Raw genomic sequence first — 26,321 nt, 5'->3', positions numbered from 1 at the left:
TTTGTTTGCAGATTCTCTGGTTTGGAAGGCATGGGCTAGACATCCTTCACAAAGCTGAAAGCGGTCTCTGGTACTAGGGGACTTTCTCTACCTAAAGATATATTTCTACTGTTTGAGCTAAGGGCTGTTCTTTCAGCAGAAACTCAGTAGAAAGCTATTAGAGTTGCCTGAACTGGCTATTGCAGGGRAACATTATCACTCGTACTAAACTAATGTATTGCTCTTCCTTTGCAATACTCTGATGTACTGCTTTGCTTGTGCCCCCCTGGGCCTTTCCAGGGAGCCACAAGCCTAAACAAAGGATATAGATGTCTTCCAGGTTATACTGCGCCGATACCCACTTTCCTAATTCAATAAGCAGAAACGTAAATATAAAGGGCCTGATGCAGTGTTGTTGACATGGTGCAACAATTACAAGAATAAGTCTTTCCAGTCCTGTGTTCCTAGGAAAGTGGGAATCTGTTGTGTGTCAGTTAAAATGTGCAAGATTCAGGACACTTTTTTWAAGTACTTTGAGATGTCTGTGAGATCAGGAAAGCACTTCTGGAGCCTGACAGACATAGGAACAGTTTCCGGGTCTRCCAGTGGAGTCCTACCTTCTAATGTGCAGTCTCCTCTAGCACAAGAACTAAACTGAGATCTGTTTGATCCAAGCACTCATTAGAGACCAGCTGCCTTCTAGGCATGAGGGACCTGCACCCCAATACACATTCTGATCAAATGGTACCAGATATAGCAGGAGGCAAACTAAAGAAATACAAGCTAGAGAGACAGGAATAACTACAGGTCTGACACTCTTCCTCACTGGCTACCACTCATCTGATGCTCACCAAAACCAGAGCCATTTTATTCAGACATGTTTTCTTCCCAGGTTACAACTGCATTCATTATTGCCACAATACATAGCTCCCTAGGACTTTTAGCAAGAAGAACGCATTCTCTGACTCAATTGTCCTAGAAGTCTTGTGGTGGAAATAACTGGAGATGGATTTTATTTCCCAGGGCCACATCTTCCTGCTGTTCCCACTGAAGAAGGAAGTTTGCACTATCCTCTGAACTATGCATGCACACTGAGGCAATGCCCACACTCTCAGCTGAGTTCTTGGYTGGCCTGGGGGCAGGAAACCTGCCAAGAGAATTCAGGAGTCACAAGAGGTAGCCTTGGTGATTCAGTAACAAGATTTCCAATGTAGTGTGAAGTTCCCCTTTGGATCACTACTAACTTCTGCTTCCCAGATCGACTTTAGGCAGAGCCCTCTTTTGCACTGTGGTGAAGTTATAGCTTTGGTGCTTGATGACCACTGAAGACCTCTGGTGCTCTCTGAAAGAGAGACTTCAGTGCTCTGAACAAACTACAAGTGAGGTGTCAACATTAGGAAGTCCTGAGGACTCTCAAAAAATGTACAGCGTTTGCTGGGACCTTCTCAAATCAGTTTCCACACATAGGAAACTTGGGTATTATTTACATCACTGCAAGATGATGCTGAAAGCCTCTTAAGATGAGATTTCCAATTTACCATGAAACCCAGGAAGAACATCTGACTGGAGGAAGCTTTGTTGATCAACAAAGAACAAAGTCTCATGGAGGCTTTCTCCTTGATTAGCAATGCCCAAGGGGATCTCCTGAAGGTTGATTCTCTGGAGATAGAAATATGGAGGTGAGATCCTCTTCTAAGGATATTTCATTCTCCCATCTGGAACACTAACATCAGAGTAGGGATCCTCAATGCCAAATAAATCATACCTGGGACAGAAATTGKCACTGTCTGCAGCAGATCTAGAGAAAAGTCCTCTAGAGACTTCTACCAAGAGGACAGAGCATGGACTTGTRGTTCTCTCCAGTGAAGTTTGCAGGTATTTTTCTGACATTTGAAAAATCCAGAAGTCATAAAGCAACTGTCACCTAAACTCTTCTCTGTGCATAAGATATGAGGAAGGGATATGTTTGTGCATTTAATCCACAGATAACCCAGATCCCAAAGCATATTGAGATGCTCTTTACAAGGATCCTGGCTCGAACCCAAGTAACTTTTTATGAAAGGCAGTTTTGTCTCCTGATACTCTTGCTGTATTTTCTCAAGGGTAACTCTTTTCCTGAGAGCTGCGACAARGTCTCTGAAATAGCCTCCATGAAGGAAGTACTCTTATTTATCAATGTCTTCATTTCTGTCTGTAGCCTGTCCTGATGCAGCATCMCAATCCATCCAACCACATATCTAGTCACATCAAGGCAGCAGAAAGATTACACAAGTTCAAGAGAGTGTTGGAGCTGACTTTCTGAGAAGACAAATTTGTTCTTTTTATCCATTTCCTTTTCTTTGCCTGTTGCAGTGCTTTCTTTCCCAGTTCATGCTAAATTTGTCTTGAGTCCATTACTGTTTGTTTGTACCGTTGACATACTCTGGCCTTAATCCCAGAAAAGGACTCCACAGTGCTAGGTGCTGTACAAACAAGCAATGCAGAAATACTTCTTATCGTAAGGCTCTCTACTGCACGCCCAGCCTCTAAGCTGCAGCTGAACAGTCAGCAGCGTGTTTAGTCTGAGGTCTGTGACTCTGCTCTTTCTAAGAGTGCYTCAGAGTTACCACCATTGGGAGAATCAAAGATCAAAAGTAGGTCAGATGAGGAAAGCAAAGTACCTCAGCTGCTGTAAGATAGGGAAAGAGAGGAAACAGAAATATCTCTTACTCATCAGAAATGATCCTTTTCCCAGCAGCCTGCTCAGRTGGTCCAAGCTCAGCAGCTCATACTGTCATGTTCAGGCTTAGCTCAGGGCTACAGACTGTATTGGGCTCAACTGGAATTTCCTCTGTATCCTACTGTAGAGTCCACAGAGAAAAATCACCCCTTCCTGTCCTCACTAGTCAGTCTCAAGCCCAAATTAGGAGTAACTAGTCCTGAAGTAAACAGCATCCAGCTTGGAGATTGCATTGCATTGCCTTGGAGATGTGACACAGAGCTCGCTAGTTGCTCGTGGGCCTGCTTTCTGCCTGGCACGTTCTGCAAGCACTGGAAACACAACAAGGAGCCCAGAACATCTGGGGAGCCCCCAGAAAGAAGGAGTAATAAGGGGGTCAGAAAGAAAGGTAGCCAAGAGGTGGGTGAATTAGCTAAGATTCGTGCATAAACTGGATTGAGATATCATAGATATTCTAAGTGCTGTAAAATGCTATAGATGGGCAGGGAGCCATGTAAACCGCAGTGGCAGTGTAGGAATCAAAGTCTGGCACAAAGAGCTGTGATCTTYTTTTATTTATTGATTAACTTACTGATCCTTTCTGGCCCCGAGCACTATTAATGTGTTACCCTGGGAATAAACTTGGAGTCAGGAAGGAAAGGGTTTTCATCTCAGGAACACTTTCAAGATTTCAGTGCTTTTCCTTCTGCATTAGGCAGAAAGAGACTTTTGAGCTTTCTCATAAAAAAAAAAACAAAGAAAAAATCCCAGAAAGGGTGCATTCCTCTAATAGCCAGGGACCTGGAGTATGCGAAGGGGAACGACACACACCAAGTAGTACAGAAAGCGCAGCTGAAGGTCTCACAGCTCTTTAGAGTATCCTAACTACCAGCTTAGGGCATGCCGACTGAGCCCACTCTGTCTCTCCTGGTGAAGCTGTCTCATGTGGTAACAAGCAATTAGGATATACCCAAGTAATATAATATACACATACAATGAGAGACTGAGAGATAGATAACCTGGTGTTTAAATCATGGAAATGGGCAGAAAATTAAACTAGAACAGCATGACTTTGTGAATTGTCCATAATAAATAGTTATAGAAAGACAGCCCAGCAGGAAGAACATGCTGGATCCAGTTCTATCAGGCTAGCTAAGTGGTGTGAGCCACTTTCACAGGGGTAGCACAAAGCACATTGCAGCAGCTATTAAGGGAGTGGGAGAGCAATAAGAATGAGGGAATCTGCCACAAAAGACATTTCTAGGACCTTACAGAGAGCCCTTAAGATTTACTCATAGTCCAACACCTGCCAGTTGGCCTATAACTTAGCACTTCCATATTCCATGTCTGCAATCTCATTTCTAGACTACAAACTATTGTTGTGATCTTCTCTGCCCTCAACCATAAATACCTGCTGGATTACTTTTCCTGACCAAAGCCTTGCTGAAAAATGTTACATTCTAGCAGATGTTTCTGAGTTGCCAAACACCTCAAACTGAGTTGCTGAACTTCCTCAGGCCTCAGGGTTGCTCTCACCCAAAGCTTAGCAGTTTGATGAGAAATTCCCAAGTTCCAAAGGCACCCTTATGGGGGAAGCTGCTTTCCTGGGAAACTCACAGCAGCACTGCTGAAGCAGTAACAGCAATATACAGTGAGTAAATGAGGTCATTAGGAGCTAAAGCAGTTGTAGTGCTTGGCAAACTCACAAAGCTCCATTTGCTGATATATGACTGAGACAGTCTTAATTTATTGGAGCAACTTGATGGTGCCACCTCTTATTATATGCAGAACTGCCACTTTTAGATGCCACCTCTTATTATATGCAGAGCTGCCACTTTTAGGTGGCAGCTGGGAGGATTTGTTATTTCACTTATTAAAATGGCATCTCAGAGGTGTAGTCAGCCAGCACCTGTGGAGCCAGGCTCAGGYGGTAGAAGACAGGCATTCAGCTGAATCAGTGACCTCATCCAGCCAGAGAAGCCATAACACATGCAACAGCAGCAGCACTGCAAGTCTCTGCCTGGTCAAATGAATGAGGTGATGAGGGCAGGAAGAAGACTAGAGTTAACCAAGTGCAGAGCAGGGACTAAAACGCATTTCACTGGGATCAAGTCCGCACTCAGACACATTGGGATCATCCATTCAGCTGTCAACAGTGCTAGACACTTCCCCTATGACAAACATGCATGTGCAGATGTTGTCCAGCACACGGAGTCCATTTTTATCGCTTTATTATTTGCTCTGACTCACCCCCTACAAATAAAGATTTCCTCTCTCACCCTCCTTCTTACTCTTGCTGAATTAGAATCCCTCCATCTCCCTTTCTCCCTTCACACCTGGGCCAATTTAGAGTGATAATTAGTGATGAATTAGTAGCACAAATCCCATTTGAAGCCCCAGACCTACTATGATGAATTCCTTTGAGGGAGCTGACAAATCTTATGTTAATATCTTTCTTTTCTTCATCAAACAATTACTTCTCACATCATTTGTCTGCAAAGGTTAAGCCCACACCCTCAGCTCAGGTGCTGAAATCTGCAGTATGACTTTGTTGATGAAGTATTGAATGACTTATTTCAAGCTGTTAGACTATTTAAAAAAAAACATACATGTGAAAGCACCTCCTTAATTATTAAATTTCAACATGTTGGACATTAAGGCTCTTAGAAGGAAGGCTGACACCAGCCTTTCCCCTCMTAAAACTTCATAGCCACCACTACTGCATCCATTCCTGATTGTTTTAATCATTGTGACATTTTATCCTGCCATAAGGAAACTGAGATGAGTTCAAACCTGATCCAAAGCCTGTTAAAGTCAAGGGAAAGAGTTATACTGTCTTCAGTGGGACTTAAATCCTTCTCAAAGACTGATGTGTTATTACAACRTGAGTGCTTTTGAGATCTACCACTTTTATGATAAGAAGCATTAGGAGACTAACTAATGTAGTTAAGAACAAATATCCTCCTGCCTGTAGAATGATTCAGAGTTTCAGGGTGGAAGAAAACAGCCCTTTACCTGTGTCCTTCGTTACAGCATGGATCATAGAACTGCAGTCAACAACCCTTGAATTAAGCCGAGAAACCTGATGTCTATGCCTTTTTGTTGATCGAAGAGCTGAATGCCAACCTTAGTGCTACTTATTGTCTCCATCTGAAGAGAAATTCCACTCAAGCTGCCAAAGGCCAGAAGGACTAGCTCTGGTGTGTCTTGCTTTGGGTACCTCTCTTGCAAGAGGTGAGCTCTTGGGTGCTAGTTTGCTGAACTTGCAGAGGATGAGGTCTTGAAGCAGACATTTCACTTTTGCTTCTCAGTTGTGCTCAGTGTTCCACGGGGGAGCTGTAGGCAGAGACCTGAGTCACTTTGCATCAGCTCCAAAACAGCTGACCCATCTCTGCATGCTCTGGCTTGAGCTGACTGCTGAAGTGCCTGGCGGCTTCATGTGCCTGGCTCCCACAAGAGACTCAGCGATAGTATCTTATCCTGTAAGCACTTCCCCTGGCCTCCTCTGAAGTCAGCAAGAGAGAAAGATTTCATGGTGTTTTGTTGTGGTGATAGAAACTGCCTGTGTGCCTCCTGCTGACCCATGCTCTGCTTTAGCCCTCTCCCTCTGGAGCGTTCAGCAAGAGGCATCATCTCCAGGACTTCAGCTGTTGCAATTTGGTATTCCCATATCCCATTAGCAACAGTAAGGCTGGTGCCACAGCCTCAGACACTGGGCAGCTGTTCACACCTCATGCTGTCGTTCATTCAGTCTCAGCCCAGCTGGTGGGACCATTGCACACCATCCATTTTTCATAGGGACCCAGAATGTGCCAGCTGCCAGGAGGCCTGCTCAGCCCAGCTAAGCTCCAGTGAAGGCAGCACTAAGGTCCAGAAGAAGGGATTAATATCAGGGCGTTTTCCACAATGTCAGAAGAGCTAATGCAGGATGAAAGGACTTTAAGGACATCTCCAGCTTGGTCCTGCTGCTTTTCCCATGCAAACACCTGTAGTAAAGCAAGCAGGTGAATCCAAAGCCTCCAGCACAGCAACATCTGCAGCCCAACCTCATACTGTGCATGAGGGTGAGGATAACAGCTATATTGCTCAAAAGGGGAGAGCAGGAGAAGCAGCAGGATAATAGGAGGGAGGAATGAGAAGAAACAGAGCAAAAGCAGTCTGAGGTGCAGAAAAGACTCCCTTCCTCTCCTCTGAACAGATTAAAGACTCTGGAGCTGTCTGCCCCAGGGTAGGCGCCAGCACTCAGAGACTGCAGGGTCCACTTAGGCTGCAGTAGCTGGGCCTGGCAAAGACTTTTCTTTCACTGTTGTTAAACCAACCAGTCTAGAGCAATAAAACTGCCCCTCTGTTCCCTGCAGCTGACTTGCAAACCACAGCTTGGCATGTCAGAGAGAAGCAAGCAATTAAAAAGACAAAGTGCTGAAAAATACATAACAAAAGCGCTGCAAATGGGCACTAGGAGCCTGGAGAACAAAGGTAATGCATGTTAATGACGAACATGCTTTGGTTAATATTTAATGGTCCATAGCAGAAGCGATGGATGAGAGAAGCGAGCAGGTGTCAGGCAGGAAACTCTTTGTTTCTGTGCAGAGCTCTAGTCATTGGAGATGACAGCCTGTGCCCTCCCTCTCTGCCAGGGCCTGAGTTCATGTCTCTGACTCAAGAAGCTTGCAAGGGATGCAGTCCAAACAGAGGTTTAAGGTTTATGTCTGAGCTCCTTGCTCCCAGACACAGAGCCCAAGAGCGTAAGAAACTGTATCAGGGATCTCAGCTCATGATGCTTTCAGTAACTTTAAGCTCAAAGACATTGTCATTTAGCCAGGGACCCAGGCGCCTGTACCACAGAGATTACTTGGGCCCCTTGACCAGATGCCTCACTGCAGGCGATATAACATGGACATGTATATGCTGGGGTATCAGCGCCAGGGATGTACATACTATATGTATGAGATGTTCCTAGATGGCCACGCACACACATAACCCTAACTTGGCCAGACATTTCAAGATATCCCCAGTCTTCCCTCCTGCTTCTCTCTGTGATCATGTAAAGACCAGAAATACTGTCATTCTGAAAACAGAAATGTGGGATGAAGGAGGGCAGAAGGAAGGCAAATAGGGCACCAAGGCCAAACCTGATCCCTGGAAAGGGCCTTCTTATCACTCTGAAACATAAGCACTCTTGCTTTTGTTCACAGCTAGAAACGCCAGCTGAGATCAACCCTGACACTGCAAGAAGAGCAGGACACATTAATGGCCTTTTGACATGACTTGGAGGAAGCCTGGGGTGTTGCTGTCACGGAGCCAGCCTTGCTGCATACCTGACCAAAGGAACCACTCCCCACCTCACTCCCCACACAACATGTGTGCGCACACACGACTCCCTGCCACTGGGATGCAAGATGTGTTGTATCACAGTGAAGGATCATCAAGCAGGTTTCCTGCTCTTCCTCAGCGCTTCTTCTCACACCTCTCTCGCTGACTGCTGGCTCCCTTCTGGAAATGGTTCATGCCTCTCTCTGCACTTCCATGAGGTAGGAGCTCCAGAGCAGACACTTTCCTGCTCCCCGGGCACCAACCCATCACTCCAGGTGCATTTATAGATCAGCRCAGCCCTCTGCTCTCAGTCCATGCCCTTAGCATGCAAGCCCTACACAAACAYGGTCAGAGCAAGGCTGGGGAAGAAGGGGAGAGTCACCCTGAACACATCCAGTGGCTTCCCTTAGGTCATCCAGCTTCTCTTTGAACTTCCCTTCATTCTCCACCCTTCCTCACTCTATCACTGTTGTGTTCCCTGTGACAGCTAATTAGGCTCCCAGCCCTGACTCTTCTTAACTTGTAAAGCCACTTTGTCTACACTAAATCACCTATAAGAAAATCCCAGACAAGCTGCAGCAGCCAAGCCCTGGGATTTTTGATTGAATCTCTCACCCTTCACTTCCTCTCTGCAGGAGGGGATGGGTGGTAGGGAACTCCTCTAGCAAATGCTGAACAGCACAAAGAAATTTGCTTTTCCAGATGTGCAGCTTCACTCTGCTTACAGTGTTGCTGAATAAGTCCCACACACCTCCTCTATACCCCATACCTTGCCCTAGCCTCTGCTGGAGTGTGTAAGAGTAGCAGGCATGGCAAAACATGGATGAGGTAAGGGATGGGCAGTTTGGAGAGGGTCTGGTCTGTAGGCAAGAACTATGAGTTAATTTTGGCAAAGTGATGGCTACATCTCAGCCATAAAACTCAGGTACATCATCAAGTTTCTTACTCAAGTCAAGCAACAATTTGGCATAGTCATCACATCCCAGCCCCAGGAGACAAAGCCCCAGAAAGAGCCTGTTGCACGAGCACAACCCACCCCAGCATGAACCATGTCCTGGGTTAATCCAGCTCTGGGCCAATCACACAGCAGTCTCTCTGCACCCGTATATGCTGGTGAAGCTGGAGGATCTTCCATGCTTGGTCATGTCATGACCAAGGTTTTCCCCAGCTTTCACCCTCAAAAAGGGAGCTTAAGCTAGCAGGATCATAGTGTCAGTCAGGCAGCGTGGCATTGCATAGGCAGCTGTTAGGTGAACTACTGACTGTACCTGATACAGCCGCAGACACGACAGGTCTCTGCATGTTGCGGACTGGCAAGGGCCTAAAAAGGACTCTCAGRTCAACAGGTGCAAACCAGAGGCCCTTAGTGCTCAGCTTATTCTTTGGGATTTTTCCACCCTCTCCAGCCATTGTGAGAACTTAACAACCTGCAAAACACCAGCTGTGCTTCCTTCCCCTCACAGCCCCTCCTTAATGTTTYGAAGGCTTCGTCCAACAGGCAGAGAAACAGATTTCTGTCCTGCCTGCAAAACTTGTACTGCTCCCTTCTCCCTAACCCACCTTCCACAACTGGAAAAATTGGCACTGCAGATCTCAGCAAACAGGATGGGAAAGAGAGGGGACAAATTCTTCCAGGAGCTGTAGATTGGTGAGACACTGGGGAAAGAACTGTCAAAAACTAATTTAAAAATGTAGTGTTTCACTCGATTTCATGTCTCAACATGTTGCTTAACAGCAATTTAGTCATCCCACCTCTGCCTTTCACTGAGATACTGACATTTTTTTAATATAAAAATGTAGAGGAGTTTCAGGCACTTTATTAAGTGCACAGCAAGGATGCCAGAACCTATGTCTCTGCCCTATGCTCCCTATTAGTGTAGTGAAAGCTTGGAGGAGCAATGGGGCCAGTGGAGCCCCTTCCCCATCTCCAGCTGAACAGGCACATGCCTAGCGCATGCTTGGCTTCCTCCAGAAATCAAATCTTCAGCTGATGCCCAGGGGTGAGCCTTGTACAGGTGATACTTAGGAAAAGAGATCTGCCAGCAAGCTTACATAATTATTAGAATTTCTAATCTTTCCTTTTGTTWTTTTTTTTTTTTTTTTTTTTTTTTTTTTTTTTTTTTTTTTTTTTTTTTTTTTTTTTTTTTTTTTTTTCCAAGCCATGTTGTGATGCAGCAACTGCTGCTGCCATGGTTACGATCCCAGCCAGCCAATAGGTGCTCAGCTATAGCCTCTGGAGGGAGTTGAGCCCTCCGAGTCTGCCTGCCTCACTGACCCCCTTTCTGCCACCCTGCACCAGGATCCCACTGCCTGGCGCTGTCCCCAGCTGCCAGCTTTGCTGGCCAGACTTGCACTGGATCTCTGTTTCCTCAAACTCCTTGAMTTTGACCTAAACAGGGCCCATTTGCACCAAGGTACCAAGCACCTCACTGTCCATAGCAAGGCTCACACCCAAGGCCAGCAACCGTGGTGCTTCCAGTCTGCTGGCACCAGCTGATATGACTGGTCTTGGGGTTGCCCATCAGCAAGCCCTCAGCCAGTCTGCTGCAGGTGCCGAACAGATAAGTTTCAGGGCCTTTTGGCTCATTTTCTCACTCACGTGCAAATATCTCTCTCCATATAACTCTTTCTGAGAGAGAAAAAAATGGTCACTGGTCAAGGAGGTATCACAGCATGTCAGCTGATGTGAACAAAAGACCTTTTCTTGCCAGGGAAAAGCTACRGCCTTTTCTCCATTGCCATACAGGAGAAAGGCTCAAGTTTCCAGCTGACTTTTTTTGTTGCTCAAGCTCATGCTGAGTGCAAGTGTGCTGTATGTCATCCTGGCTGTCCCACCTTCATCACTTTCTGCCGCACCAATTCTGATATGAAGAATAGTGCAGGAGTAGGCAGCTCCCATGTACCCAGCTGTGCCACACCACCCTCATGGCTGCTGGCTTTGGGGTGGTGGGGACATTTTCCTTTCCCAGGTTGKCTCAGCTAGGGGGTTATATCCAGTGCAAGAAGATGGTGTCCCTCAGGAGGCCTCTTCCTGCCACCAGCACTCCTAGTCTCTGAAGACACCTCTCCTCTCTGTGCCAAGGGCAGTAGGCAGCTCTCCTTGGCCTCACTCCTTGCACCATTGCTGAATAACTATGGTAACTGTCTCAGGTTGTATCCGAGCTCCATATTTGCCTTTCTTCAAAGCGGCTTGTGTTTATCTTCATTGCTCCTTTTGCAGCTTACTCCTGCTTTCTCCTGCTAGAAGGCAGAAAGCACAGACTGGTGTCAGCCTCCAGGCTCACTCCACCACCACAAACAATGTTAATCACAGATTACCTGATCTCCACAGTTRAGACATTACCTTGCTCAGAGCCTTCCCTGCTCATCCTTCCCTGCAGCTGGGCAGGGAACAGTGAGAGCACTGTTYTGCACAGCTAATCATGCTGCCAGCCAGAACTGCATGGATATGCATCTCCCCCTGCCTCATGCCTTGTGCTCCAAGGTAGCGGCACACATTGCCAAGTGCTCAGCCAGGCTCCAGCTGTACCCCACAGCATGCACGGAGCCCAGCAAGCGTTCCCAGCAGGCATGCTGCAAGGGTCGTCCCAGTGGCACGTGGGCACACGCTGGCTGCTCTGACTCTGCTGTTTTCCAGAATAACCTAATAAAGCAACATAGGCACCACCCTCAATCTCTGTATAACTTCATTCCCCATCTGTGTAATAGGGTAATTGCACTTCCTCTTGCACTTTTGTCATGTTTATGAAAACCTTCAGGGCACAAACACTGCTCTGTGCTACAGTGTCTGACACAAAAAATTATGCTCTAATCTCAGCTGTGACCAGTCTGTTAAAATTTTTCAAAAACATCTTAATGACTCAGGCATTGAAATCTGGTTTTGGGGGTATTTTCAYGAATGGATATTGGGCTCTCGATGCTTTTGAATTGTTCCTCACAATAATGTAAGAATGTCTGAACTACCAATTAGTGCTTGATTAATAATGGTAAATARGAGCCCTGTGTTCTGCTATCTTTCTTGCTGTTTCAGCTATTAATGACAACTACACCACAAGCTGCCGGGGAAACATTTATCATCAAAAGCCATGATTTTTTTCCTTCCATGTTTTAAAAATACRATGATATTTCTTTTTCCCTCTTTCTCTCATTTTTTTTCTTTTCTTTGTTATGCCAAGCAACGTGTTTGGCACCAGCTGAAAACATCTGGAATGGTTCTTACAGGAGCAGAGCCAGCTGCCTTTTCATTTTTCTCTGGGAGTGGGAGATATACATCAGGTATGAGTGTCTCTCCTCACTAATAATATGTTATCTGAATAAATAACTGGTGGTGGCTCAGACCTGGCTGAAGTGTTTGCTCTCTGCCTCCTTTTGCAAGATTTGATTTACAATGTTCTTTCTTGCTTCATACTGATTCTTATTTTACTTTGATTCTTTTTATTTAATCATTTCTTTTTTTCTCCATCTTTCCCTCCCCTCCTTGGGCATTCAATCACAACTGTCTGTGGAGGGGGTGCAACTAAGCTTTTGACCTTGTAACACTGGAAGCAGAGGAAAACTGAGAAGCAACARCAAAAATATTTTGTAATTAGTCCCTGATCAAATCCCTCCTCTCCTTGTTCCCTGCCCCTCTCTATGAATTAGAAGAGGGGGAGAGCAAAGCACAGTAAAGTGCAGAGGTGGTGTTTTCAGTCCTTGACTCCACCTTGGTTTGCTCCTGATCGAGGAGCAATGTGGTGGTGGTGGCAGGGTTGTGCAGCCAGAGGGCTGGAGATGGAGACTTTTTCTGCCTGGCATTTTGCAGCCTGCTCTTTTATGKTCAGTGAGATGGTGTTTGCCACAGGAGGGTCGAGGCAGCATCTCTTTGCACATGAGTGATACAGTGCCACTATAGGGGTGTGCAAGCGTCCAGGAGCGAGCCCAGTGGGATCAGTCCTTAACATGGCTGGGGCTGCCCAGCACCTCAGGGCATTGCTGGCTCCTTCTCACACAGCTCCCTTTCTGCTCCTTCCTTGCCTCTGTGGGCAGTGCAGGTGTCAGCAATGTGGTCCCCATGGCACTTGCTTTCTTCTATCCCTGACATGAAAGAGGCTGCTACCTGCTACAAGAACCCTCTTTAGTGCCAGAGGGGGTCCCAGGAAACCAAGACATCTAGTGCAAATCTCCAGAGGAGTCTACTTCCTGCTCTCTGCACTGGGAGAGGGAAAGAGATCTGAGGTGGCAGAAAATAACAGAGAAYGTCCTGGGGACATTCAGGTAGCTCACCTTGTGGCTGCATGGTCCCACAGGCTCTTGGCATTACCACAAGACAGCATTGTTCCACCAAGCCAGGGAGTCCTGGTAGGTGGCAGGGAGTTGGGGTGCAATGCCACACTGGAGCAAGACAGGATGAGAGACTGGCTCTTGGAGCACCTGTAGGTCCTATTGAGGAACACCACCAGCAAAAGGTGATGGAGGCAATGGTTCCTTCCCTCACATGAAACAAAGATGTCACCACCCCACCAGTCCCTGCTCCTGCCAGCCCGGGACACAGACAGCAAGCAGGAGCAGCTCACCACAGTGACCTGCAAAATCACACGTGCTCCAAAAGCATTCCCCCATGCCCCTGGGTCACTGGGGCCAGGGTCACCACCTTACCCCCACCTCCCTTGTCAGAACTGTTCAGTCATCTCTTTACGGATGTCCCTGTTGCACTCAGATGACCCATCTGCCCCATGATGGAAGTCAGTGCTGTCATTCAGAGCTGTCAGAAGCACAGGGCTGTGATGAATCCTTCTTCTCAAATTGTCTGGGGGCTCCTCAAAGCTACAGAGGGACTGGACTCCCACAGGCCTTCCTTGGCTGGGCCCTGGTGAGGGAGGAGCACACCTTGGGATGCCAAGGGCATTTCTGGCAGCAGGAGTGGTTTCAGGCAAAAGGGAAATGAGTTTTGTGACAGTGATGGAATGTGGAAACAGTTGCTTTTAAAGCTTTTCATCCATCACCCTTGTGAGCCTGTGACAGTGACAACAAGAGGGAGGGTGGGACAGAGGAAGAACTGAGAAAGAAACATAGAGAAGGGAGTTGGCTTTGAAGGCTTGGTGTAGATTAAAAATAAACAGCTCTCCCTGCTGGCTGTGCATCTTAACATCCACTCCTGCCTGCACAAATAACCTGACTTGGACCAGAGGTGGGACCTGATAATACTGCTGAACCCATTACTTCTGACAGTCAGGAGGAGAGGTGAAGATGAGTGAGCCATATCATGAAGGAGCCAGAGGCACCACAGCACTGGTGGAAGGGAGGCATCCACTGGAGTGCTGAGGCTGGCCCTGGGAAAACTTGGTGTTTGTAAGAGTGACCCCAGCACAGGTCACCCTGCATGGCAGCCACAGAAGCTGGTCTGCTCCAGGAGCCAGGGCCAGACCTGCTCCCTATGGCTCCTGCCACCACRGCCAACAGGCAGGTGCCCCCTGATGAGGGGAGACACAGAACTTGCAGCCCAGGAGTGGTCTGTCACCTCAGGAGAACATACCCACAACACCACAATAGGTGCTGGGAACCAGAGCCTCTCTTCACAGTGCCATCTGGAAGCTCTGGAGGCCATGGCAGCTCAGGTTGCTTCTCATCCCTACCAAGATCTCTTGAGGATATGGCTAGATAACACTGGCAATGCCAGTATGGAAGAGGAGCTTGTTGCTGATGTACTATACTTGCTTCACAAAGGGACATTCATCTGGAGAACCACTCCTTTTTCTGATATTTATTGGGAAACACAAGCAAATCAGATCCTACTTTTACCTACAAGAAAAAGTCTCTCTTAGCCTCTCAATTCAGCCATTCTCAGCTTCTTCTAGATTTTTTGGAAATGGGAGTCTGTTGTGGAATAAATTATCTTCTCTTGAGGATCAGAGCATCAGGGACATCCCAGCCATGCAGTGTAAAGAAAACTGTCCCTGGTCCCTGTTTGCATGGGAAACACACCATGCTCAGATAACAATGATGAAGCTGCCAGTGATGCTCATGGATTACTGGTGAATAACATGCGTTTGTCCTCCTTAAAAAGTGTTTCTTAGTGCAGCTGGAGACTCAGGTGTGGCAGTTGCTTGCATCACCTGTCAGAGTTCAGTAAAAAACAAGGCAAAGGAGCAATGTGCTAGATCTTACCAAAGAGCTTTGGATAAAAAGTGACTGCATAGTTGTCATACAACTGTTTGTTTGCATTATTTTGGGCTTAGATGTTTGCAAATACAGACTGTTCTAAATTGATTTCTTTCTTTTTCAGACAGTGTGTGATAAATGTGTTAATTTTGCATTCAGCTCTGGGAACCAAGAGGGGGCTGAGAGGAATAGCAGCTGAGAGGAGTGACTCTTTCTGTTTGTGTGGAACCTAGTTTAGCAAGAGCCCAGATCTCTGTGAATGTGGGGGTTGTTTATAAGCGATCACCACGCAACCTTCCCCAGAGCCTTCCATGCAAACATCTCCACACTCCTTGCGGCCATTAATAAATTCAGCCTCACAGCCCCCAAGGAAATGGGTTACTCTTTTTGCGCTCCACTTGCATAAGATGGAACTGAGACACAGATGGAGGAAATTATTTTCCCAAGGACACATAATCCATCTGCAGCAGAATGTGGAAAATCTYCCTCTGCCCTGTCTCATTTAGCCATGCCTGCTGAGCAGAGCCCACATTCACCCTATCACATGCTTCAGCTGGTTTTGTACATACAGTCTGGGACAGGCTTCAAGGTTAAGGTGCTGGATTCACTCCAGACTAAAGTCAGCAGACAAGCTGGCATGTAGGCAATACAGATGATCGGGGGTTTGATTCAAAGTGCAAGGTAAAGTCCTGAGTTACCATAATGGTATAGACATTCTCACAGTGACTGAGCCTGGCTGGCTCACCTGTGCTTGGAGTACGTCTGGTCTGTGCGCACGGCCAAGTGAGACCCCAAACAACAGTGCCCCATTGATCCATATTATTGTGGCCACCTGGAAGTGCAAGATTGAAAACGAATGTCCAGCACTCGTGCTGGTGCCTCTCAAAGCAGCAGAGTCCTGCTATGTGGTGCTATTCTGGAGGTTTGTGTGCATAGCCATGGGGTCCTACAACTTCAGGCCATACGAGGCATGTGCAATAGTCCCTCCTATATCATATCCTCCTATAGCCACAAAGCTCCTTCCTGGGCACTTGGCTAGGATGAAAGAGCTCTTGCCTAGCAGCAGAACAAGGTGGAGTATGCATTGGGGAATTTAGATAAGGAAGCTTTCTGTTAAGTCTAGATACTAGGGAGAAATGTCTTCCTTGACAGCCGCCTGTTATGTTTTGTATAAGAATAGGAGGAGGGAAAAGTCCAATCATCTGCTGTATAACCTGAGGAGCAAATTGTATCTGGAGACCAAGAGAGGGACAGTTAAGGGAAGAGGTTGTTATGAAATGTTGCTTCTACTAAGCAGCAGAGTCAAGATAGCAATATAATCACAGACTAATTCGGGGTAGAAGAGACCTCTGGAAATCACTTGGTCCAATCTCCTGCTGAAAGCAGGGCTAACTTAAAAGCTAGATCAAGTTGTTCAGGGCCTTGCCTGGTCAAGTTTTGAATATCTCCAGGTCAGAGATTCCACACACTCTCTGGGCACCTGTTTTAGTGTTTGATCACTCTCATGGGGAAGATTTTTTTTTCTTTTATGCCCAGTGAGAATTCTTTCTACTGCAATTTTTATCTCTCATCCTTTGCCGTGCATCTCTGAGAAAAATTGGCTCCATCTTCTTTACAATGACGCTTTTGATGGTTGAAGACAGCAAATAGCTTCCTCCTTTTCCAGACTCTTCTCACATGGCATATACTCCACCCCAGCCATCTCAGTGTTCCTCCTCTTGACTCATTCTAGTTTGCTGTTAATTTCCCCTGGGGAGTTCCCAGGGGCCCCATACTCTGGATGCAGTCTCACAAGTGCCAAACAGAGAGGAGTGCTAATGGAAGGTAGTGTGCTTTCTCTAAATTAGCAGATATTATCTTTGCTCTTATATGAGATTTCCATCATGATCATTACGGATATCAGTGCAGCCGTTGCCTTTGTGCTGCCCATCTTCTGAGCTGGCTCAGCACAAGCCAGCTGTAATCCAGAAGCCAGGTAGCTGGACTGTTGGTAGCTGGACTTAAATTGCTAAACCATGCTGAGGAGACAGAGCATGACAGCTGAAGCTCAATGCCCTGCTAGCATGGGTTAACACTAGCGAAGAGCTGGTTCACGTGCAGACAGAAAGGATTTGCTCACATCTATCTGCATGAGACTGTGCAGACATCACTGTCCTACAGATGTGCAGTGGGATAAAGATTTTATCCAGCTTTACATGAAGCATTTCACCCACTCTGTGGTGGGGATCAGAATATAATGCAAGAGTAGAGTTTCTGACAGGGAAAGTGGGTATTTTAATGAGTCACTTGAGATGCAGAGTCATGAATGTCCAGACATTCTCAGAGATGTTTTAATAAATAACAATGAAGATAATTTAAACACTGTGAGCAGGAAACGCATTATTGAGCATGCATAACAGTGCAAACCTACAGCCCATTCAAAGCCTTCAAAAAACAGCCAAGCAAAACTCAAATGAACAGCAGTGAACAGGCACATTTGTGCTTTAAAGGCTGTGAGTTCTAGAAATTAACACTGTAATAATACCGCAGCAACTCAACATAATCCTGCACCTGCTTGTTCTCTCCACCCTTCTGCTGGAAGTCACTAGCCCCCAGATGGGGCAGATAAGTAGGACGTGTACACACATGGGTTTCTTTAGTCTGCAGGCCAGCGCATCAACACAACCCACTCATCAGCCAAGACAAAGAGGTGTCAGGGTCAAGGACAAATACAGATGTGGTACATGACTCCAGACCCATCTTGATCATTAGCTCTTTATCGGGTTTCAGGAATGATTTCTTCCACCCTACCTCTTTATCCCTCTGGAGATTCATGCAGGAGTCCTCTGAACATGTATCTGGAGGTTCTCCACTATCCATAGCCAACCAGACAGCAAATCTGAGCAGCACTCCCTACCTTTGCTGGAAGCTATCTCTAGAGATTGAAGAGAAGAGAAAGAAAACAGAATTAATTGTTGTCCAGCCTGTGGTCTCTGAGCCAACACTGAAGTAACAATGCTTTCCCTCCATTGTAGGCATCCAGTTCCACACATTAACAGTTTAGGATGAACAGAAAAAATAAGACTATACAGAAGGCTATGCTAGGATCCATCTAGCTKGATAGCCCAGCTCCAGCAGTAGCCAGGATTATACTGGGAAGAGCAAAAGACCATAACAGCATAAAATGGCTCTTTATGTAGTACAGCAATTTTTGRTTCAGGAAATTCCTAAACCAGATGTACCCTCCTTATATTTAAAAGATCTCTCTGGGTTTTGCTTCCGTGAATGTGTCCAATCACTTTTTGGACCCATATAAACTTTGGTAACTTAACATCCTCCATCAAGGAGTCCCACAGCTTTACAGTTCCAYACATCTTCACTACTTTGGGTCAGCTTAGAGGAAAACAGATATTTTCACCTTCTTTACAACTGTATAGGATCTGTAGGCCTCTGATGGATGAGTGAGGCCACAGGGGGATTGCTCTTGAGTTGTTTTCAGTGAAGGATTGATATCAAACAGTCAGGAGTGTAAGAAGACTACTAATTGCAGGTGTTCATCTAGTGGGTATGCTGACTTTGAAGAATGTCACTTTGATTGCATGGCCTCCTAGGAGGGAGGGATCTGAAGGATGATGTTCARAAAGAGTCATGGCCAAAAGCAGAGATCTCTGCTATCCCTACAGCCAGTGCAGTATTAGAAGGAGAATTCAAGTTTTGCAAAAAATGCCAACAGAGCTACATTACCATGCAACAGCTATGCCAAATTAGAGCATGRTTCTTAGCTTAAAGTCTCATTTTTAACAATCAAGTACCAGTACAAAGTGCAAAATGAGATTATTAAAACTTTTCAGTAAACCAAAGGGAGGGGAATTCCTGAAAATAGCTTCAGATCTCTCTCCTKTTTTATAAATGTCTGTACAACATAACCTTTGTGATTTAACTCAATAGCTGTCACTGGCTTATAGCTAGAGGCCTTAATGAAACTGAGCCAGGCACATGATCCTTGTTCTTTTTTGTGTTTGTATCTGCTGCTACAATAAAAACACCTTTGTTTTTACCTTTCTACTTTTTAATCACATTATGCTGCCCTTTTCCTAGAGAAGGTGGAGGAAAGAGAGGGCTGTGTCTCCTAGAAGAAGATGGAACAACGGATTCTGAAGTTTGGAGGTGAGCAGAAGCCAAGCAAGCTTAGCCACTGGCCACGTGTTTGCTTGGTTAGGGGAAACAGATGAGGTGAGAAGTCTGACATTGCTGGACACAAGCAGAGCCATGTGTTAAAAGCTCTCAGCACAAAAATCAGCTTGACAGTCTCCTAATAGCTAAACCCCTCCAATTCTACAGCCATATATCAGTGCAGTCCAGGGGGTTTCCAAAAGTGGGTTCGCTAGACAGAAAAGTTTTTAGGATTGGTCTCTAGAAGATCAATGTCCTATATAATAACAGCAGTTATGCTGGTGTTGGTACCCCAGGGCCGTGGTTGAGTCTTGAGGGTCTCCAGCAAATGCACAAGTATGCACAAGGTACAGAAGCTGCCTATCCTGCAGCTGTTACCAGAGCTCTCACTACTCTCCTTCAGGCTTTTAAAATCCATCTGGGGATTTCCTGGAGCACTGGCTGTGTCCCAGTTGCATGCCTTCTCCTTCCTTTGCTCAGATAAAGACTTGTACTCCAGTCGCTGGTGGTAGATGGGCTTCCAGTCACTTCTCTTCCCAGTGAGCAATAAAGCCAGATTTCTAGAAAGGCAGAGGTGCAGGATGAAATAACAGGAGTATCTCATMCCCCTGGACTGGTTTTAGTAGCAAGTACTAGCTATGAGGACTCCACATTGACTTTGGCCTGCATAAGCTTTTCCCTGATGCTTGGAAGCCAGCTCCCAGAAACAGGTCTGGAACAGCCCTGCAGATACTAGGGGATTCATAGCTACAAACACTGCTTGTAGGCACATGAAGTGCAGACCAACTCATATTAGTCCCCAGCTGATTTTYGGTGTAGACACACTTCCAGCTGAGAAGACACAAAAGAGATCATTTTCAGAGCAGTGTGTTTSAATCACTCCTAATACTGTTTTCTTTGAAATATTTTTTTCTTTGCACAAAGGTTCAGAGCTGCCTGTTTCAAATGCCGTTTGGCACTCAAACCCACTTCAGGATCCCCTGGTTTCTAATTCGAGCTGCTTGGTCGCACTGAGCCCTTCCCCTGCGAGACAAGCAGATCCCAAGGGCAGAGGCTCCACTGTGGCACAGAGAACCACGTGGTATTTGAAGCATAGCACTTCTGTAGCCTCACTTTCCACTGAATGGTTGAGGAAATTTTTATTTAAAGTTGGTTTCTAYTGCCAAAGGCCCTGCTGTCTAGGTTGATAGAGAATATTTCTCAAGTACCTACTGAAGCAGCAATCTCCGACATGCTGCCAAGACCTTATCTTTGCCAATTCTTTTAGATGGGTCTTGATTTTCCTCTCACTTACACCTGCTTCACAGCAGGGTAACTCCACTATAAAGGCTCTTCATTTACGCCAGTGAAAGGAAGAGAAGAATCAAGGTTATCCCCTGCAGGAAGGATGCACATAAAATACTGAATGCACAATGCTCCATAGAAACAGTCCCCGAAATGCTCCCACCATCTCAGCACAGAAACTCCTCTCCCAAATGTTGTTTTTAATAAAAACCTCACAGGAAGGAAACTGCCTTCCTGAGCCTCCATGCATGGAGACTCTTGAGGACTGTTGGGTTGGATCATGACAGTATAAACTGGTTTATTGCCAGAACAAGCAACAGATGCCAGGAGTGTGACACGGAGCAAGTATTTGGCAGTTTGTTCAAACACTCTGACAGCAGCAGGCATTTTAGACTCTGACAGATAAGAAATTGGCCAGTAAAATGCATTGATGGAATATGTGGGCTGCGGAGTCTGCCCTGCCACCTCCCTGAAATAATGCAGGACCGATTCCAGAGAGAGCATGCAGCTTAAAGTTACTGTTGGATCCCATACAGCCAATAACTTAGTTTCTGCAAGAAGCTGTTGTTCAGAAAGACAGCATCTGTTGTCTGCTTGTTTTGGGGGTTTCAGAGAGAGAAAATCTCATCACTATATTTCATAGGCGCAGAGCATCTTCTGASCCTTTTCTTGTGTAAGCAGGTGATGCCTTCATATGTTCATGGTTGCCACTATACCCACAGGACTCAGAGAGACCTCATCAGGGGGCAATCCTCTGTTAGAGACAGAGGGATGGACTGGTGCATGCATAGAGAGAGGAAGGCTGTGGTGAGAAATAGATATGATACATATATACCCACATAAATACAGACATGTATAGATGCATTCAACCACTTATCTTCTGCTGTTTGCTGTGCTAGTTGGCCAACACCACCTTGGTAACACCTGTCCCCTTCTCAGAGCCAGGTACCATCCCACTGATAGGGCTTGGAGCTGGAAAGCAACTGGTTCAGCAGAGGCTGAAAGTGTCAGGAAACGTCAGACCTCGGTGCATGTGTGTCCAATGTCTCAAGAATGGCACAGTCCTACACTTAGCCTGCATCTCTTCCCAGTTAGCTTCAGTGTGAAAACAGAAGCATAGCTGGCCAGGGCAATGGGCAATGGCCTATGGGCAATGGGGCAATGGGCAGGAGAAAAAACTTTACCTTGGAAATAGAGGCTTGCAATGGTCATTCTCACGCACATACCGGTACTAAGCTCAATTTACATTGCTGTATAACCCATTTTTGCTGGCACTGAGCATGCACAAGGCCTGCCCTGGGGATATTCCCTGCATARCACCTGACCTGCAGCAAGCAAGCATGCTGCATTGGAAATTAAATGAGGCCTGGAGCTGGTGTGCCTACAGCACAGCCATTTCCTATCTGGATTTGGCCACTGCAGCATGAGAGCCAGGGTGCAAATTAGGCACAGCCATAGCATTAGGAACTGAGCTGGTGGTAGGAGAAGCTCCCAGATAGCTAGGGTATTAAAGTGCCCTGTGGTTCCTGTGCTGATGCACTGATGCTGATAGAGGGATGACTGCTCCTTCCCTAGGTAAATCTGAAAGCCACCCACCAGCACTTTCTGACATACACGTGCTGTTTGTGAGACGCTGCAGGCTCTTTATTCCCTCTGTCAAGTGAAGTATTTACCTTCATTAGGTCTTTCTGGCTTGAACCTGTGCTTCCCTGTAAATACAGAGCCTTTTGGGGCTTGTAGTTCAGGCCTCATATTCTCTTCCAGTGGCTGAGGTCCCCTCTATGTTGGCCTGTATCTCCTGCAATGCAATGAGGACAGTCTTTGACTGCGGGTGTCAGGGTGCCATGGGAGCCACAAATGTTGGGGTATGCCTATATGGTAGGAGCTGTGTCCCTAGAGAACTAGGGCAGTGGGTTCTTACAATATAGCTCAGTAGGGCAATGAAGCTGGGTGGGAAAACACAATGTCCTACTGAATGCAATTGTAGCAGTGTTTGAGATTGCTCCACTCTTCCCATTTTGGCTTATGTCCAGATGTTTCATCTTGGTGAAAAAAAGGCATACCAATTCAAGTGCTTTAAGGAACCTTGGTTCCCCTCAAAACTCCCCAGTTTTCAAATTTCACCTCCACCTGGCAATGGAAACAACCACCGAAATGTCAGAAGTACCTGCAGAAGGTGGATGCAGGTTTTTCTCAGTGCCTTGCTCTGCTACTGCTGGCAGAGGCTCTGCAGCCCTGCAGTGTGCCTGGACAATGTTTCCAAGAGAAACCAGCCTCTTTGTGTAGCCAGGAACAGTGTCGGAGGCAAAATCACCCCAATTCCAAGCACCTGTCCCTCCCCTTGGTATCAAACCATTGCTTTCCAAGTTTCTCTGCCCTTCTCAGAAAAATCTCCCAGCAGCTCCCTGCAGCAAAGCAGCTCACAAGATCCCTTCTCCTTGCACATGGGCTGTAAACAGTTCCTGTTCATAGCAGGGGCTTTATTTCCCCCCGGCCCTGTGAGACGTGGAATAGGAGCACTGCTGGAGGCCTTTCCCAGCAGCATGTGCCGCCGTGTCTACCTGTTGCTGCCTGGGCCCAAGCGAGACTCCCTCGAACCCATCCGTTCCCCAGCCTTTGCCCCAGGGCGAGTRGCGTAGCCTGACCCAACAGCGCTGACAGCCAATTACCAGCTTTAAAAATTAGCCCCTAGGTGAGTGGGCTGCCCAGCTACTGTCAGACTGATTTCAGGTTAGGCAGAAAATTGTCAGCCAGCTGAACGGGGGTTCAGTTCGCTCTGCCCTGCAAGGACGTGCCGGCGCTCCCCGTGCAGCGGGCGCTCGGCTCCCAGCCCGAGCACGCGGGAGGAAAGGCGCGATGCCCTCCTGCCCACGCTGGGAGAGAGGCAGGGAGAAAACCCTCCCTCTTCTCCCATCCAGGCCCTGCCAGCACGGGGCGAGCGCCAGGGAGGCTGAAAGGGGGTGACGAGCCAGGGGCTGGCACCAAGCTGCTGATGCYGGGAGGGGGCTTGGGCAGAAATGGCAAAGCCCCAGCCCTAGCAGCAGCCACATGCCATGTTTGCCGTGCGGAGGTTTCCATTTCAGACACTGTGATCCAACTTTTCTCTCCAGATCAAGTTATTAAGGTAAATTTGATCAAAATGACACATGGATTACAGTGTGTGTTGCAGACACTAATTCTGTTTACTGTTCTGGGGGAATGGGCAATTATTACAAAAGCCAGGACAGAGTGTTTTTAATAACATTTCTTGTTAAGATTTAATTACAGGAAATTGTATTTTCTTAATCACTGGAAACTCAACTGCCTGGGATTTTTTTTATATGATTTCGTTTGCAGTTTATTAAATCCTTAGGTTATTCCTTTTCTGAGGCTTTGTTTTAGTCAGTCACTAAGTGCTTCTTAACACGTGTAGGAGCAGATTGTTCAAAATCAGGAAGAAACTGAAGGGAGCAGACCCTGGGAGGCAAGGTTGGCCTTTGACAAAGCAGCCCTCTGAGCAGGACTTAGAGGTCATAAGTTACTTAAAAAGAAAAAAAATCAATGCAACCAGTTTTGCTTCCGATGATGAGTTTCTGAGGCCTTCTTCCCCTCCAGCCTGCCCCACACTCGATACTTGCATGTACCTGTTTCCCCAGACTCCTGTTTGCCTCCTCCCCTCTCCAGCTGCACCTCTCCAAAGCAGGGGTGATGTGGAGGATGCGTAGGGGGAGGAAGGATTGGAGAGAGGGAACAGTCCAAAAATACACAGTAGGGAAGAGGAAAGCAGGGGCTAAAACATGTTATTTCCTGAGCATCGGTACTCCCCCAACAGAGCTGTCATTCCACAAACTGGCTGGGGAGAGCTGAGTCATCACTTCCCCTTCCTGAGGGGCAAATCGGSACCCTAGAGCAGTATTTCCAAAGAGGAATGTCAGCTCTTGGCACCCAAACCCACTGGGAATAGCCAGATTAAAACAGGCCTGCTAAGCATCACAGTCCCTCTGATTTCAGAGACAGGGAGCTTCTCAGATCTCTGAGGAGGAGAAATGATGTCCCAGCTTGAAACCCATGCCCTTGCATGAGGCTGAGACTTCTTCCCCAGCTGTTAAATCAGCAATAGTACCATTTCAGTGCTTCAGCTGCTCATACGAAGGAGCTGAACTGAAAGGAATCGAGCAAAGGTGTCTGGGAGGCGGCTGCTTCCCAACAACCCAGACCCCAGCTTCACCAGCCAGCGCCTGAGTTGGCCAGGAGCATCCCAGCGCCAGGCGCCTCATGGTCGGTACCGGGACCTGCTGCCCAGAAACCTTCCTCCCAGCCTCTTCTGGAATTGTTGAGGTGAAAAAGCCAGCTGAAAGGAGTGAAAGAGGCAACTGTGCTGCTTAAAGGCCAGGCCGGCTCGGGCGCGTGTGCAGAGGCAGCCTGCCTTGTACACAGCGCAAGCACCGAAAGGACAGCTCGGGGGGGGCAGGGGGGATGCACAAAGCACATCCGCTATCGGGCAAAGCTGCCACCGCTTGGTAAACGGGACACAAACAGTGTTCGCCCATCTGCAGCCTTTCAGAAAGCAGCTGAGTCCTGTCAGATGACCATGTTATCTCCCCCCATGAGCTCGAGACACCGAAGCGCTGGGGTGAACGGGCTTATCTCTGTCTTGTCTCCATCAGGCAGATGACAGGCAGTGGCAAGGTATTCAGGCCCACGCACTCGCTATCTGCGCGGCAAGCCTGGTGATCCTATCGCCTCGCCTGACGTCGGTACTGCCGTCACTGCTGGCCACCCGGGCAGGCAGAGCGGGGAGCCCACTGGACCAAGCGCTGGAGGGGGACGTGGGGAGGGGGCTGCCCCGTAATCACCAGTGGAGGCTGTGAGTGCTCAGAGGAGCAGGCTGGGAGGGAGGGAGGGCTGCAAAAGGGAACTGTGCTGGGAAGAGAAACAGGTTAGGGCTCAGTGCAATGGGGAGATAGGGAGGGAGCAACCCTTTCCTCCTGCTCCTTCCCAAAATCTCAGCTCCATAAACAGCAAGGAAAGCTATGGCAGGAGGGAAAGAGAAATTTTGCTTTCTAAGAGCRAGAGTGACAGATGAGCGAGAGTGGGACGCAGGTGTGTTGCATACACACACACCCACACAGGGCCTTGTAAACAGCACCTGTACAGTCTAAATGCCTCCTTCTCTCCCCCTTCTTCTTGACACTGTCTACRAAGCTGGTTACACCATCTATCTTGCCACATCTCATTCTCCAGCCATGCCTTTGAGGTGCTGACTTTCTAAAATCTTTGAGGGACAGAAGAGACAGCTGTGCAGCCACYCTCTGCCATTTGATGAGCTCCTTCGATAGCTTTTGTTTTCTGTTTGAGTTGACTGCTTGCCAAGCATGAGTAATCTGACTGGAGACTCATGGATGTGGAGAGCAAGGAAAAGAGCTGGGGCCCAGCATTAGGCACATCAGGTATGCCCTGGCCCCAGTCCAGCTGGGCTTACACCCCAAAAGCTGCTGGGACACCAGACCCCAGCTCAGCTGGGGTCTTGCYTGCAGAATAAACACGTTCTAAGCAGCTTGCACCTTGCACCTTGACTCTGATCAGGTATTTCGTGAGAGAAGGGGCTGYTCCTGGCCAGGTTTCCCTCTCTTTGCAAAAGGTGAAGCTGTAGGGTTGACATCTGAGTCCATATGACTTGGAAATCAGAAAAGCAGTGGCCAATCCATAGCYTGAAAGCTTACTGCAGCCTAAGCCTGCTTTTAGACTTGCCAGGGGACTGGATAGGCTTCAGCATGTT

Source organism: Rhea americana, unplaced genomic scaffold (genome assembly GCF_003343005.1).
Source record: "Rhea americana isolate MKP2758 unplaced genomic scaffold, rheAme1 scaffold_119, whole genome shotgun sequence".
NCBI classification, from domain to species: domain Eukaryota; kingdom Metazoa; phylum Chordata; class Aves; order Rheiformes; family Rheidae; genus Rhea; species Rhea americana.
Note: the sequence above shows the minus strand (reverse complement) of the source record.